The 17356-nt window shown below is 37.2% G+C and overlaps 1 pseudogene; it reads left to right on the top strand.

Moving 5' to 3' along the window:
* LOC134368487 (KANTR integral membrane protein-like) overlaps positions 1 to 10627 on the top strand; it is a 119304-nt pseudogene extending 108677 nt beyond the window's left edge.
* Positions 10628 to 17356: the final 6729 nt, after the last annotated feature.

The following is a 17356-nucleotide window of genomic DNA, read 5'->3' as shown; positions in this document are numbered from 1 at the left end:
AGAGCCCAGAATGTGGTCAAGAATATACTTCTTTTCCCTAGATTGATCTCGTTTGTTGAATAAAAATGGTGCAGATATCTGAGTTGCTGTCAGATGACAAATAAAGAACCCTACAGTCTGCATTTAGAATAGAGAACAATGAAAATGGTAGAGAAGACTACTCCCCTTACACAACTACAGCAACTTACAGAGACCAGGAACAAGAGCAATCACAGAACTCATCCCAGGTGTACTAGGGGGCCACGAGGTTCATAGGAAAAGGAGCTAACATTATTGGAGCCCCTTCAATGTACTAGGCTATTTATATACATTGGATCATTTAATCCTCACAACAAAGCTTGGAAAGGGGTATTATGATTTCCACATTACAGATGAGAAAACTGAATTTCAGAGATGGTAATTGACAAGACTATGAAGTGGTAGAGGTGCGATTTGAATCTAAGTCTGTCTCACTTCAAAGAACATTTTAAAACTCTAACATGAAAACTTCACAGAGGCAAATGAGTTAGGTGGGGAAGCTTGAAGTGCACAGATGCAGAGAGAGGAAGAAGAAATCAACAAATGGTAGAACCTGACACAAAAACAGCACCAAGGGCTGTTTCAAAGCATTTTCTCACGTATAATCTCATATTAGTAATTTGTTGGGCTGAAGTTCAATGGTAAAATGCTTCAGGCAATTATTCCCTGGGATTTAATTCATCATAAAGTGACTTTTAATAGTTGAAAAATAAAATCTTAAAACAACTGTGTTGTGCTTTTCAACAGGCACATGCAACCAGTGTAAACCTCGGAATAAACATGATACAACTCCCTGGACCATCTACTTTCCTTAAAGATTGTGAAGGAAAAGTTACATAATTTGCCTGACAATGTAAAACATTTCTAAAAGTCAAAACAAACATGAACAATTCGCAGAGTGGTATGCAAAAGCCCATATTTTACGATATAAAACAGAATGTTCAAAGAAATTTCAAGCTTGTGACAGACTGCTCCAGAGTCCCTGGAGAGTTCACACTCCTCTCTTGTTAGGGATATTTGGGGAGGGAGACTTTAAAAACCTCTGCAGTACTGAGTCCTAAATAGCATTGTTCCATCTTGTGTAAAAGTTTCATCAAATTCTTTTATATATTTCAGTCTGTCATGGTTTTAGCAAAACAACAGTCTTGCAAGTTAGCCTAAGCTCATAAGTGTGGAGTGAGCAGGTTAGACTTTCAATCAAAATTGAAAGGGAAAATAGCATATGGGCTTTAATTCTCTAAGCAATGACTACCAAATTTGATATTCCAGACATTGGTAATGATTGTATCACAACAGCCACATTCTGGCTAACATCGTGATCAGCTGAAGGGATTGTGTCATTATCCAGAAGGAGTTGCTTGATGTTAAATCTTACAATGATTAACACAGATAATTGGTTCAATCAAATGAACCCACAAACTTAGATTCCAATCACTTCTCTTATATTAACAATTTTGTGAGAACAATATTAGAAATTTCTTTTTCTGTTTCAAGTGAACTACTGCTTAAATTATCCAGACAATAAATATTAAGCAGAGCATTGGTTTTATCTGAAACACATGATTGTTTTAAACTCACATATCTATGTACTTTTTAAAAAGTGTTACATCCACTAACTGTATGTTTAACTGTGTGTATAAATCTTTACTTAGGAATTCTGCCACTCTAATAACTGTTTGGCCATAATTTAGATCTGCAACACTAATTAGTGTGTTTGTTGCTTTTCACCAGCCCTAAAATAAGCCTTAGTCTCACAGCCTTAGCCTTAAAGTAGGGAGCTTATGGTCCTCAGTCAAACGAAAGGAATAGTTTTCTCATAAGTTGTACACTTCAGAAATGCCCATTCTATAGTTAGCCTTCTGGTGGATCTCCAGAAATCAGCCTTGTTTCCTTTTATTTGGATGGTATTATGCCCCCAATGGAATTGTCAACTGGCCTGCACTGGGCTCCTTTCTCTGGACAGCCTGGCCCTCAGAATAATGGGATAATCACAAGCAGCCCTCTTTTGGCTCCCCTGCTTACAATGAGGATTCAAAAGCAAACAATGAGCCAACCTAGTCTAGTCAGGGACCTTTCTATACTTTGAAATGCTAGGCTTTAGCTGTCTAGCAAACCTCAGTACATGAATTTCAGTTTTCTGCTCTGGGTTCTGCTCTATTTGTCCACAAGAATGTGCTATATAGCTTTCCTTAGAATGCTACTGCTATCATTTTAAATAGAAAGAAAAAGCAGATTATAAAAATTGCTTCTACAGTGGAAGTGTAATTATGTAAAACTTATGTAATGCACATTGACAGGGGATGAGAAAAAAATGAAAACAATTTGATTTGTAGGGGGTGGCAGGATATGAATGAGGATTTGTTTTCCCGTTTCCTGTAGAATTTCATTGACATTCTCAGAGGCTGTTAGTGCAAACAATACTGCTAAATCTGTAACTTTTTGTAGATAAAGTGTTGATCATCTTTCTGTTCATTTAGTGCTTGCCCTACACAGACAACGTTCCTTTTTCTACATCATCTGAAAGAATAGGTTTCACTGTAATTTAGGGAGTCTTTGCCAAGAAAATCAATAAAGACATATTTGTACAGAGCCTAGAGTGAGCTGGTTTTATCCAGGAATGTGTTGAGTTAATTGAAAAGGTTTTGGTTAAAGTTAGCCAGTCGGAGATCACAGCATTGTAGACAACACATACTGTGAGTATGAACTTCGTACAACCTTTCAAATACCTTTGGGAAGGCAGGAAATTGAAATATTGTGCTATATTGGCAACTAAATGGTCATTTATCATCCATGCTAAGTTTGGAGCTGAGAAGAAAGATTTGGAAACTCTCGAAGGGCCTTTACTAACAATTTCAAAGTTAGACCTGTATATGTAGATTTTCACAGCATATTTGAGGAAGAGTAAGAGATAACATCTGCGTATACTATTAACATGGCCTCTCTAATAACAACTTCGGACTGTATTCACACCCACAAAAGCTGCATTAAAATACATTAAGCTTGAGACACCAACTGACAAAAGCAAGGAAATTCACAGTTAAAGGGGAAACGTGCCATATGTTCTTCAATACCTAAGAGCAACGGGGTGCATTTGGAAAGTCATTAAAGCGGCACCCAGTTGTGCCTAGGTATTGGAGAACATATGGAATCTTTTCCTTCAAGAGTGTAATTTTCCCTGCTCTCATTGAACGCATGTATCAATCTTCTCTTTTTGTTCATACAAGTTTTTGTTTGCTTAATTACCATAGCATGTAAAATAAATACCTTCTTATTTTCAAAAATCAACACAATCACACAATGGAAACCGGTCCTCAGCCGTTGCCGCCTGATTGTTCCTAGTTATTTGTCCTTTCCCAAGGCGTCTGCACCATCCCCACAGTTCCAGCTGTCCCCTACCACTTAAGGAATACTGCCTTTCTTTTCCCTACCCCAAGGATGCAGTCACCCATGATGGCCAACAGTTGCATCTTCCACCAGCACCTCAATGGTTAAGCTGGTTGAAGTCAGAGTTCTGAGAGCAAAAGAATCCATTTTTCTGGACATTTACTATTAGGTTGAAGTGTCGTTCTTCTTTAAGTAAGGATTTTAACTTTTTATTCTGGCAAAAGTAGCAGTCAGTGTGATACAAAGAGATGTTTATTAATATAACTGAGTCCTCTTTTTTGTGACATTCTTTCATTCATTCATTTATTTAATCATTCAGCTGTGGAATACCAGCCATGTGCTAGGCATTAGGGATAAAACACTGACCAAGGCCTGGGCCCTGCCCCCAAGTTGTTCACTGTCTATTGAAGTACACAGTACAGCAAGCAGGAGAGGTTCTGGATAAAGAACATGAACATGAGCGATTGTCATAACACACAACCATTGTGGAGCCAAGCTTATAACTGAATTCATTCAATACACTTCACGAAATTTTATCGAACATCTACTACACCTGGACTAGGTACTGGGAATACAGTCACAGTTCCTGCAGTTTTTAAGCAGGGGACCAACAGGAACAGCTCCCAATCATTGAAAATGTGAAGGACAGAGAAGAGAGAGAAGGGGGCCAGATCATGCAAGTCACAATTTATACTACAGCAATAGAGGAACCACATAAGTCTTAAACCTGGAGTGAGATGTGATCAAATTTGTTTTTCTGAAAAATCACCGTGGCGCCATCAAAGGAGAGATATTGGAAGGGGTCAAGAGAGTCTGGAAAACCAGTTAAGAAGCTAATGAAAGACATTAAGGCTCTCAACAGGGAGAATGGCAGCTGGGATAAAAGGGTATGGAAAAATTCAAATAATATTTAGGAGATAGCAGAACTTGGTGGTTGATTTGATCTGAGGATTGGAAAGACATAGATTTTTAGGATATGGAATCCATGTAGACTCATTGAATATTAGAGGAGGACTTGGAGATTATCCAGTGAAATATTCCTTTTTTATCCATAAGGAAACCGGAGGCCCAGAAGTTGACTGACTTGGATCGAGCTGACCAATTTATTTTGTGGTAATGCAAGGCCTAGGATCAAGATCTCTTAGCTCACAATAAAGTACCTTTGCAATAAATTTAACTTAAAACCTAACTGATGTAAAAGTATTCATTATAATTTAAAGCCCCCGAAGCTGAAAACTAATATCAAAATTATTTGAACTTTTCCCATATTTTCCTTGCTTTCCACTTCCAACTCATTGATCTGAACTCTCTGCTATCTACAGCCTCTTGTAGACTCTGAAAAGACATGAATGACGAGGTGTGGCTGTATGAGGACCTCATGATACTGTAAATGTGAAACACAAATATTTACATAGATACCTATTTTATGATTAGAATTTCATCAAGATGTAGCACAGAAATACTGCAAGATATATAGTAATGAGTTGAGATACATCCTTAGAAATCTTTTTTTCCTCCCTGGGGCTGTTTCTAACCTGTAAGATAAAGAGAATAAGATTTATTAACGGGAAGGGTAAATAATGTTTGATGGCAATGAACTATGAAATGCAGCAAATAAAAAATATTTGTGGGTCAACCATCTCCTCAATAAGTACAAAGCTGCTGGATTACTTTTCCCTACCCTCAAACACTGCTAATTGGGTTCTAGATCATTAATAATAAGATTAACTCAGAACAAGTTTTAGTGATAAAGTAACAATAAACTTCAGTCTGTGTATCTCTGTCCAGTGATTGTTTCAACACTGCTTTCTCAAACAGACACCTTAAGGAGTTGCTTCACGTGTTCTTCTAATGTCTTCTAAAATATAATTACATCATCTCATGCACCAGCACTTTGAGATACTACATATACTCAACCACACTCACAAGGAGGCTACAAATGCCAAGAGACCCTGAATCTTCCTCCTCAATTTGAAAAACCGTACTTGGCAAATGAAGACTTTCTCCCTAACTTTCTCTATATTTGGTTCCTAGTGTCTAACTGAGAACCACTGGCTTCCTAGTGGGCAGTCCAGTGCATCAAAATTATGCTATAAAATGTGGTCAGTTACTGAAGAAAAAGATGTATTTATATTTAATGAGATAATACTTATGAAAATGTTGAAATAACATGTATTTCATTATACATAAATATTTTCCTTTTCCATTAGACCAATGGTATTCATTGTTTAGGTAGCAGGGTGAAGTGGGGGTGGGGGGTGCTTCTGGTAAAACTTAGAACAAAGAAGTCAGCTTGGATTTCAAACTACATTTTTCCAAGCCCATAGCAAGACAGTGACTTGAAAGCCAGGTTCACTTGAGAAATTGAAAGGTTTCTAAATCTCTTTTTAAATCCCATTATATGGCAAGAGTTAAACTTGGGGCTCTAAGAATAAAGATGTATTATTAGCCACAATGTAAACAGCATGAAGGATATGTTGCAAATAGAGTTTGTCTCCCAGGAAGGGGAAAACTCTTTCTGTACTGAGGGGAAGAGTTGGTGGAGGAATATATTTTAAGTACATGAGACTAGGGAGAAAATGCCTCATCCCTGAGAAGGTTAAAAAACAAAAACCCTAGCTATAGTGAGAGAATCCGGAACATACTGGGTGGTGGTCAACTTTCATGGCCATGTTCTAATATGGAAAGAGTAATTATGATCTACTGGCAACATCAAGTGTGGCAGCATCAGCAGGAGAGGCATCTAAATACACGGTTCTGAGATAGCACTTCCCACTGCCCACACAACCTGCGAGTGGCAGCAGAAGGCAGACACTGAGAGAACTAGTGAGCTGGAAGAGGTCTGGTGCAGGATGAGGAGGTGCAGGGACCTCAGGATCAAAGAGGCCTTGGATCACTGCAGTGGATACCACAGGAAAACAGCCAAACCACAGCAGACATTAGCACATGGTAGATGCTCCATAACTCAGCAGGATGAGGAATATTCCAGGAGAAACCAACAATCCCTTTCTGTCCTTTTGCTGCAGCCACCATCCATAGGCCTTCCTCGATTGATGTCACCGTGGGGAAAAGGGAAAGGTAAAACCCTTGAGAAAGCATTTGAACTTTGAATTGAATGACTACCAGAAGGAGAGTTTTAAATGAGAAGAAACCGAGTTGCCTTCAGTGGTTTAAGCTTTCTACCATCAAGAAGATTGGAGACACCAGAGCAAGTTAAGGGAAGTTTTAGGTAATACCAAATGTGACATATGGGATCCATTTTTTTTTTTTTAACTTCAATTCTTCTATATTGGCTTGTTGAAGCAATGATTAATCTTCCTTCTACGGCAGAACTCCCACCACCTCCCCAAATGAAGCCAGGATTTCAAGGTTCTCACAAAGCATCTTCAGCCTGAAGCAGGACTCATGGTGAGAATAGAAACTTCATGTCCTTATTTCTCGTTTAGTGATCTTCTCTCCTTTCCTCACTAACGTAATTATTCAAAACAGGTTTGAATGTAGATAACATAAGGAATGATTTGCTTGTGATTAAAATATCCACGTTCAGTTTCAGTCTTGACCAAATTCACTAACTCTACTCTTCTCTCATGATAAAAATAGATTAGATTACCAGGCAGGTTAAAAGAACCAAATCAGTTTGCCTATTGGCTGGTGTAGCAAGCAGTAGAGTTCCCCACTAACTGCTGTGCTGATTGACAGGGGCCTCTGAAACAATAGAAGAAAATGCCAAGCAACTCCCTTTTTGAATCTAACTCAAAACTCCAGAAAGGCTTTCATGAAGCCATGGCTGGCTGGTGTCTTCTTTGACGTGATAAAACTTCAGTCATTTCCAGCTGCAGTTGTAATTTGTATATATGGGAGGGGTTAGGGGCTGATTATCCAGTATTATTTTATTATTCTTTCAATTCACTAACAATATAATAATGTAGAGACTTAACAGCTCAGCTAAAGAATGGTACATAGTGGCCTATTGAGAAACTTTAGTATTTTGCTTTTGACAGGATGTTCTTTCAGACATTTCCTCTGGGGGTTAAAAAAAACCCCTATTTGGATTATTTGCATAAGAATATATTTTATTGTAATGTGTCTAGCATTTCCATGGTGGAAAATCCAGGAAAAGGAACAGCATATTATCATCACAAACAATGATATTTGGAATGAAAACACAAAGTCCTCAGTCATTTTTAAACCTGCCAACCAAATCAATGCTGAGAGAAAATCTGTGCGTGCATGCTTGTGTACTTATGCAAAGCCTGTTGGGTGATGAGAGCGTCTTACAAAGATATGGATTTATAATTTGCTACCACCAAAGGAAGCACTTTAAATGGCACTAAGTTAGCCAGGGAGCAGGGGTAGGAGGCAAGGGTCATAAACTCCAGTGCAAGTGTATGGAATGTTTCACTTTTGTGTACATTTTTCAATCTTAAAACAGATTTACTCAGGATTTAAGACTTTATTAAGGTCAAAAGGATTACATTAAGTTCATAGACATGTTTGTTATATTAATTGAGTCATAAGTTCTGGCCATCTGCAAACATATATGAAAACAGGCATCAGCTGGTTTCCATTGCCATAATAGATCAGAAAATCTGCCAGTAAGTCTGTTTGCAGCTCTTAAAAGTTGTTGAACAAAAATGTGTTTTGAACTATCGACAATTACCTGAGAAAACAACTGGATTCTGTAAGTGGATTTGTTTATATTCCCAATATACTCTCTTACTCCACTACCTCTCCTCCTATCATACACAGACTGCCCTTAGCCCCAAGTCTCCCACTTCAGGGCTTTGTCAGGCAGAATCTCAGATCCTTCTGCCCCTTCCTGTGCAGGCCGTGAGTCAGGTAATTGAAAGAAGATATCTGGCAACTTTATGCAAGGTAGACATTTTATTCTTCAGATGTGAGCTTCAGAGACATGCTTTATTTTCAGACATGAGTTCTAGCTCTACTCCACTGACCCTCCATGGTCTGCCGTTCCCCTGTGCTCTGCTGACCAGCAAGCAGTTCAGAGCAGTTATCTTTATACTTTTAGTACATGATAGCAGCCACAAGCCAAGCATTACATAATTACCACAGTCATGCTGAATCAGTAAATGGGCACACATGCGTAGTTACACTTCTTTTATAACTTGTTTCTAGTGAATGTGCCAGATCTTGCCCATTTGTAACAGATGTGAGGCAAGAGATCCTGACTAAACTTTTTCTACTTTCCTTATAGACTTCATAGGCAATCATAGCTTGAAAACATTTCTGTCTCCTCCCTCATTAAGATGGAATATTAAGAAGAGTGTTAACTAGTTTTTTTTTAATGATTTAATATTGATAGAGAGGGGAAAAGAGCGAATCTAGAATAGGGAGTCAGAGTTGAGCCTTTATTAAATTATATACAAAAAATGTATAAAAGCAATATGTGCAAAATGTATTTAAAGTATCCTAGATTAAGAAAATATTACCATTACATTGGAAATCCCATCAGCCCCTCCACAATTCTACGTCCTTCCTTCTGCACGCAGAGGTAAAAACTGTCCTGAATTTTGTGTTTCTCACCCACTTGCTTTTTTAAAATAGTGTTTACTATATACATATGTGTCCCTTAACAACATAGTGTTGAGTTTTCCATGTTTTGAACTCTATAAAATGGAAAAACACTTACTGTATTGTCCTGAAACTTTTTTTTTCTTAACATCATGCTCCCAAGATCCATTCATGTTGTGGCATGTAACTAGAGTGAAACTACTTTCATTGAAGTACAGTATTCTATTCACGTCTATACCAAAATGAATTTATACATTCTCTAAATAGCCACAGATATTTAGGTTATCACTACCTTATATTTTCCCAGTACAATATTGCTATTATGAATACTTTTATACATGTCTCAAAGTATAAATGTACCCAAACTTAGGGCACACTGTAATTGCTCAGGAAAGGAAATAAACATTTTTCATTTTACTAGATAATGCCAAATTGCAGTTACAGCATATCTTCATGAACACTTGTTATTCATTCTGCTAGTCTGATAGCTATGAAATAGTTACCTCATTGTGGTTTCAATTTACATCTTCCTGATTATTAATGAGGTTGAGAAACTTTTCATAAAATTATTAGCTGTTCACATTTATTCTTCTGTTATGTAGAATTTCAACTGATTGTTATACATTACCATTATATTCAGAAACCTTGGCCAAACACTCTTATTAATCCTAATAATTTATCTGTACCCTTTTACATTTTCCTATGTGGACAATCATCTGATTTATTAATAACAATATTTTTGTTTCTTCCTTTGCAATACTCAAACTATTTCTTTTTCTTTTCTTATTTCACTGGCTGTGATTGCCAGTATAATGTTAAATAGAAGTTGTGAAACCAGGCACCTTTGTCTTCTTCACAATTGTAAATGGAACATTTTCAATGTTTTAGCATAAATGTGATGTTTCCAATATGTTTTTTTCTCATTAAACAGGTTTAGGATGTTCTCTTCTTTTCCTTTGTTTACTAAGAGTTTTATCATGAATGAATGTTGAATTTTATAAAATAGACTTTCTGCTTCCATTGAAATAATCATATTGTTTTTCCTTTAATCTCATAATGTGGGGAATTCCACTAATGGATTTTCTAAAATTAAACCAATCTTGCATTCTGGAAATAAATCAACTTGACTATGATGTATTATGCTTTTATCCATTGCCAGATTTGGTTTGCTAATATTTTGCTTAGGATTTTTGAATGTACATTCATTAATTAAATTTGCCTATAATTTTCATTTCACTGTCTTTGTCTGATTTGATATCAACATTATGCTAGTGCCATAAAATATGTTTATGAGTGTTCCCTCTTTTTCTAAAATCTGAAATAATCTGTGTAAAATTGGAATTATTTGTTCCTTGAATGTTTTTTACAACTCAATAGGAATTTGTCCACTTCATCTACATTTTTTAACTTAAGAATTTTCAATATTTTTATATTATGTTAATCTCTGAAGCATTTATAATTATTCCTCCCCTTTTTTATTTCTAATATTGCCTATTTGTGCCTTTGATCTTTTATTCTTGATCATTCTTACAAAAGGTTTGCCAATTTTATTAGTCCTTTCAAGGTAGCAGCTGTTGGCTTTATTGATTGCCTCTAGTAAAAGTTTGTTTTCTATTTCATTAGTTCCTGCTGTTATCTTTATTTTTTGGTTCACTCCATTTTCTTGGGGTTTAATCTGTCTTTCTTTTTCTAATTTTTTAAGTCGGATGCTTAGCTCATTAATCTTTAGCCTATGCTAATATAAGCATTAAGATTACAAATTTCCCTCTAAGTACTGTTTTAGCTGTATCTTGTGAGTTTGCATGTATATTCTATTATTATCTAGTAGTAATATTTTATATTTGGCTTTATGTTTGCTTTTGGATCCATGAACTAATTATAAAAAAAAATTTCTAATTCCAAACACATAGTTTTTTAGTTATTTTTTTGTTTTTGATTTCTAGTTTAATTCCACTATGATCAGAGAAGTACAAAATGGGATTATTTCCCTATTTTTAAAATACCCTTTATCCCTACATACCCTGAATTGAATAGAACATTATTGTTTTGATATATGCCTTTGAATAATTCTCTTTTAATCTATTTATCCTTGAACTTTTTGAAGTATCCTCTATGTTTTCTTCAGAACAGTATCTTCTCACCTTCAGAAGAAAGACAAGAAGGAATTATGCAGAAAATAATACTGTTTTTGAAACGTACTAGTTCTTTCAAAAAAAAGAATATGTTGATGACATATAAAAGTTTTATTTTTATTGTGGTAAAAAGCACATAGCATAAAATTTACTATCTTAACCACTTTTTAATGTACAGTTCAGTAGTGTTAAGTATATTCACATTGTTGTGAAACAGATCTTCAGAAACTTTTCATCTTGCAAATCTGAAGCTCTGTACCCATTAAACAACAACTCTTCTTTTCCCCCTTCTCTAGCTCCACAACCATCATTGTACTTTCTGTTTCTATGAATCTGATTACTTTAGATACCTCATATAAGTTGAATCATACAGTATTTGTCTTTTTGTGACTGGCTTCCTCCAGGTTAATCCATGTTATAGTTTGTGACAGGATCCTCTTCCTCGTTAAGGCTGAATAATATTCCATTGTATGGATATACCACATTTTGTTTATCCATTCATCTGTCCATGAACATTTTGGCTGTTTCTATCTCTTGGCTTTATGAATAGTGCTGCTATGAACATGAGTGTACAAATACCTCTTCATGACTCTGCTTTTAATTCTTTTCAATATATGACCAGAAGTGGGATTGCTGAATTATGTCTGAGGATATAGGAAAAAAACAAACTCAGTTTCTTCTACTGTAGTTTCACAACACAGAATGCTTCTGTGACAAGATGTGGGGGGGGGTTCCTGACACACCAAGCAATCAATCAATTTTGCAGTGAACACCAGCTAGGTTGGTTCTGACACTATCTACTTGGAGGTAGCTTCTGACCCACAGGTTGAGAGCTCAATCCCACAAGGCTGCCTCCCATGTCAGGCACCAGTTGCAAGTCCAGGCATCCAGAACTTCTGACCAACCAACTATAAACTGGGGTTCCTATGACTCCCTCCGCTTTGCTCAGGTTCAATTAATTTGCTAGAGCAACTCACATAACTCAGAAAACACTTACTTACATTTACCGGTTTATTATGGAGGATATGACAAAGGATACAGCTGAAGATATCCATAGCACAAAGCATATGGGAAAGATCATAGAGCTTCCATACCTTCCCAGAGTGTACAGCCTTCCAGGATCCTTCACAGTTCAGCTAAACAGAAGTTCCCCAAACCCAGTCATTTTGGGGATTTATGGAAGCTTCAGTGTGTAGGTATGATTGACTAAATTATTGGCCATTGGTAATCAATTTAATCATTGAAACAACCAGTTAAACAGTTTAAAAGGAGCCAACCATTCCCCTTTACAAGTCACCACTGTGGCATCATGAAGTCATGGCCTCAGTCTGTAAACAATGTTTTATGGTTTTGTCTCCATAATAACATTAGTATTTGGCTAAGACATTTCTGCCCTGTGTTTGGTTTTCACATGTCACTTTAGTAGCAGTTTGGTTGTTAATCTTTTCTAATATCTCTTGAGCACTGACTATGTGCCCAGCATTGTGCTAAGAGACTTAACGATATCCTCCTGTTATCCCTTAAAGGTAAGTGCCATTACCGGTCTCATTTTTCCAAATAAGCAAACAGGCCAAGAAAGCTTAAGAATACACATTTTACATCTGTACGATACACATTTTACATCTCTGAAATCAGCATGCATCTTATAATCAATGATGTCTTACAATCAGTATTGCCCAGATGATAGCCTAGCATTGTAGCTATTACCTGTGCATATGTATATGTGATCACAGTTGATATTGTTGTCACTTCCCTTGACTTTATACACAATGTTAGTACAAAACATGGTAAGTTTTATTGCCATTTCAAATGCTTTCAAGAGTATTCACACTGAATTGACATTGCAAGAAAAAGGTGTTGTCTATGCTGAAAGGTACTAAAAACAGAATGGCAGGTTAGCAATTGATATTAATGAAACAAATATATATAATTGGAGGAATGTACACAATTCCTTATTTTCTTGCAAAGTGACAATAAAGTGATTTACAGGAACTAGGAAAAAGATGCCCACAAAAAGAAAGCTTTGCTATATTTTGTTACTGATACATCCTAAAGAATTGCCAAGCAAAGCAACTGAAGGCAGGGGAAATTGTCAAACATCTCTACATAGATACAAGAAATTTCAAGACATGAAATGAAAGCCCTGTGTGGCCAACTCATGCATTGCATAGCACTGCTGCTAAGGTATTTTGTCACTGCTGCACTGAAATTTTTTTTTCTTAGTGGTACACAAAATGATGATGTGTTATAGAATTTATGACATCTTTGATTTGATGGCATCAGGAACCTGTTCCAAGGTCAAACAACTAGTAAGTAGGAGGGTAAAGATTCCATGCCATGTGTGTGCTTCTAATCAGGATGCTTTATTGGGCCTTGTTTGATTTTGTAACTTCTCTTCTATACCTTAACAAGCCTATAAAAATTTCTTTTAAACAAAATTTTACTTGTGTTTTATATATTTTTTGGTAATTTCATGACCAGTTTTGATGATAATTGTAGACTCCTTGGGAGTAGTCTCCAAAACAGAGTGAGGAATCACCAAAATTAAGGAAAATATCAATATAATTAGAACAGAAGCTAATGGTAGCCCTCAAACAAAGCAGAAAAACAAATCCTCTTTGCATTAAGTCCCCTCAAAATAGCAGTGAATGTGTAGTATACTCTATCACTTGAGAATATCATATGGGAGCACAAATCTTGGCATCAGTGGAATCAGGGCCTTTGTTCTGTACAGTCATATTTCATAATCCTTCCAAGTTTACATGACTCCTTCTAAGCCTACAAAATCTATTGCTTTAATGAGCTTAAGAAAAAAAAATCATGATTACTGAGGTAAGCATGGCTTTAACAGTAGTAGATAATTATATAATGCCTAATCATTTGTAATACTCTTTCAATTTCATCTCATTTGGTCCTCACAGCAACACCTTACAGTGATTAAGAACAAGTGATTAATATCCAGAATATACATAGAACTTAAAGCAATTATGCAGTAAAAAAACTAATGACCCAATTAAAAAAATGGGCAAAGCAGCTAAATAGACATTTTTCAAGGGAAGACATACAAATGGCCAACAGATACATGGAAAAATGCTCAACATCACTAGTCATCAGGGGAATGCAAATTAAAACTACTTTGAGATACCATCTCACCCCAGTTAGACTGGCTAAAATCAAAAAGACAGTGAATAACAAATGCTGGCAATGGTGGAGAGAGAAGGGAATGCTCCTGTACTGTTGGTGGGACTGTAAATTAGTACAACCACTATGGAAAACAGTATGGGGGTTTCTCAAACAGCTACAGATAAGTCTTCCATATGATCCAGCAATCCCTCTTCTGGGTATATACCTTCATCATGTCGAAGGGGTACCTGCACTCCTATGTTCCTTGCAGCTCTGTTTACAATAGCCAAGATATGGAACCAACCTAAATGTCCATCGATGGATGATTGGATAAGAAAAGTGTGGTAGATACACCATGGAATACTACTCTGCCATAAAAAGGAATGAAATGCTCCAATTTTCAACAACATGCATGAACCTTGAGAAACTTCTGTTGAGTGAAATAAGCAAAACACAGAGGGATAAATACCTCATGTGCTCACTCACATGTGGGAGCTAAGAGAGAAAGGAAGGTAGGAAAGAAAGACCACAGTAGTGCAGTGGTCTTACAGAGGGAGGGAACATTCCTAGGGCTGCAAAGCAGAGTGGAGGGGATAGGGGAAGAGAGAGGGTGGTTGGGTGACAATTGGGTGGGGACACGGGGTATAAAAGCAATTTCTGGTAATTTGTATCTCATGAATATTCATAATAATAAAAATAAAAAATTAAAAGGAACAAAGTGCATTGAGAATCTTCACACTGTTGTCAGGGTTCAAGCCTCAACTCAACCAAGGGTAGAGTTATCAGTTGAGTGACTTTGGGCAAATCATTTCATTCACATGAGACTTGTTTTTCTCATTTGTAAAATTAGGGTCTAATAATACATGCCTTGAGAACTGTTATGAAAATAAAACAAGATAATACATGTGAAGCAATTCAGCATACTGCCTGCTGTTAAAGGCTTAATAAATGTGAGCTGCCATTATTATTAGTGAAACAACACTGTGTGTACCTAAACAATTTTACGGGTGCGGAAACTAAGGCTCAGAGAGTTAAGCCAATCCCCAAAGTCACACAGCTAGTGAGTAGCAGAACTGGCACACAAATCTAGAAGTGTACATGCTTTAAGTGCAGACGAAACTTGCAACAGGGAATTTCTCAAGGTCTGTGCCAATTAGGTAATTACAAATTTTTTATGATCTCCATGTAACTTGACAAATTGCTGCAAGAACTATAAATGCTTGAAAATTATTTTTTCCTTCTCTCATAAGACCTACTGATGAATGGAGATGGAAATAAAAATTGAGTTGACTTTGCTGGCAAGACATAGTATGAAGGGGCTTTCAAAAATTCATGGAAAGAATTGTATTATCTTTTCATTCCATTTCTCCAAGAAATTTTTGACATACCCCCTTACATGGTTATCAAAATGCCATAGGCCATTTCTGTTATAACCAAAATTTCTTTATCACAAAATAGAGACCAAATCCTAACTACCTTACCACATATTCAAGGAATATTTGATAAAATTTTTTGAGGAGCAAAGAATGGGGACAGGTTGTCAGAAGCTTAACATGAATCTGACCTGTATTAAAATCCACTTGAATTTCCTATTACTCTAACCCATGGTGATTACTCGAATTTGTGTGCAAGCTCTTCATCTGCATAATTAGTTCCAGTACCTCACAGAAGCAGACAGAGACCTAATCAGGGAGGTCAAGAGTTGGACAAGAGTGAGCTCCAGAGGAGAGGATGCTGTGTTAACCCCTGCTCTTAGGTACGTCTTTGTGGTCAGGAGCCACTGAGCTGGTAACAAAGGGATGGCCCAGGGATGCAGAGAGGAGATGGAGAGAAAAAGCTCTGGCCAGATGGTCATGTAGATTTCTGGGGCTATGAACATTGCAGCAGAGGGTGAGAAAGCAGAAAGAGACTGAAATCCCAGCTCAAAATCAGGAGAGGTGTTCAGCAAGGGCTGGCGTGCCTGCAAGAATCCAGCAGCTGAGAGAAGACCCAAAGCCAGTTCCCTAGAAAGAAAAGAGTGCCAGTAGACAGCACAGAACAGACCGAACCAGGAGAAAGAAAACCACACTAAGAGCAAGATCACAGCAGTGGTACCAAAACATTCTGGCACAGACTCCTGAACCAGCCATGCTGGTGGGGTGGGGAAGCCTTTCAAAGAGTGAAGTACATAGTGCAAAGAGCAGGGAGGACGTCTTTTCTAGCTGAACAGCCAAGCCAAGGCAGTCAGCAGAAGAAATGGGACCAGCTTTGAATTATGTGCTCCAATACTCACTAATGGAAAGATCTTTTCCTGGAATAGTGGACATGATCTTGTCCAGCAGAGGAATTGGGTCCGGGCGGGTTGGGAAGACCACCTGTGTGGTATAGCTGTAGCCATGGAGCAAGCTCTCCAAGACTTGGGAGCTGTCCAGGAGCTGCTGAAAACCTCATGGCTTCTATCATGGACAGAGTCTCTTGAAGAGACCAGGGAGCATATTCCTTGTTGGCCTGTGAATGACTGAGGAGGTTTCTGAGCGGAGCCTCAGGCTAGGATGCATCAAAGGCTAGTAGTGACAACTACAGCAGAACAACTCCAGCTCAAAAAGTCCTCTGTGACAACAGGGGAGTAGCTGCCAACATCATGTCGAACAAGCAGGTTGACTCATTTTTCTGCTCATGTAACTTCAGCATCCTAAAAGACAAGAGCATAAGTGCACTGTAATAAGCAATTATACGTTTATTCAGATATATTTATCCTGCTCTTTGTTAAACCTCTTCTATTCCAATATAAAATATACAAAAGCCTTTCTTCAGAAGATATAAATGACTCTATACCCGCTATATGGAGTCTTACAGCATCCTCGTCTTTAAGTTACAAAGGTATCAAGTGCATCAGAAATCATTACGCCCTCAGAAATGAATTCACTAAATGGTAGCTTTTTGGAAATTCAAAACTTAATTTCCACTAACAGATTGACAAATTAGCATTGGATAGAACTCTAATATAGATCTCAGGTTAGTATCATTGCACATCCTGTTACATTGATTTATATAACCTATTACTTCTATGGAGAAAAGGGGCAAGCAGCACATGGACGCATAGATATGCATACACATGTATGTGCATACCCACACACTCACATGCACACTTTCACATTTGCAAAGTCATGCACGTCCACACACCACTA

This window comes from Cynocephalus volans, chromosome X, assembly GCF_027409185.1.
Source record: "Cynocephalus volans isolate mCynVol1 chromosome X, mCynVol1.pri, whole genome shotgun sequence".
NCBI lineage: Eukaryota > Metazoa > Chordata > Mammalia > Dermoptera > Cynocephalidae > Cynocephalus > Cynocephalus volans.
The sequence above is the reverse complement of the archived record's forward strand: the minus strand, read 5'-3'. Positions and strand labels throughout refer to the sequence as shown.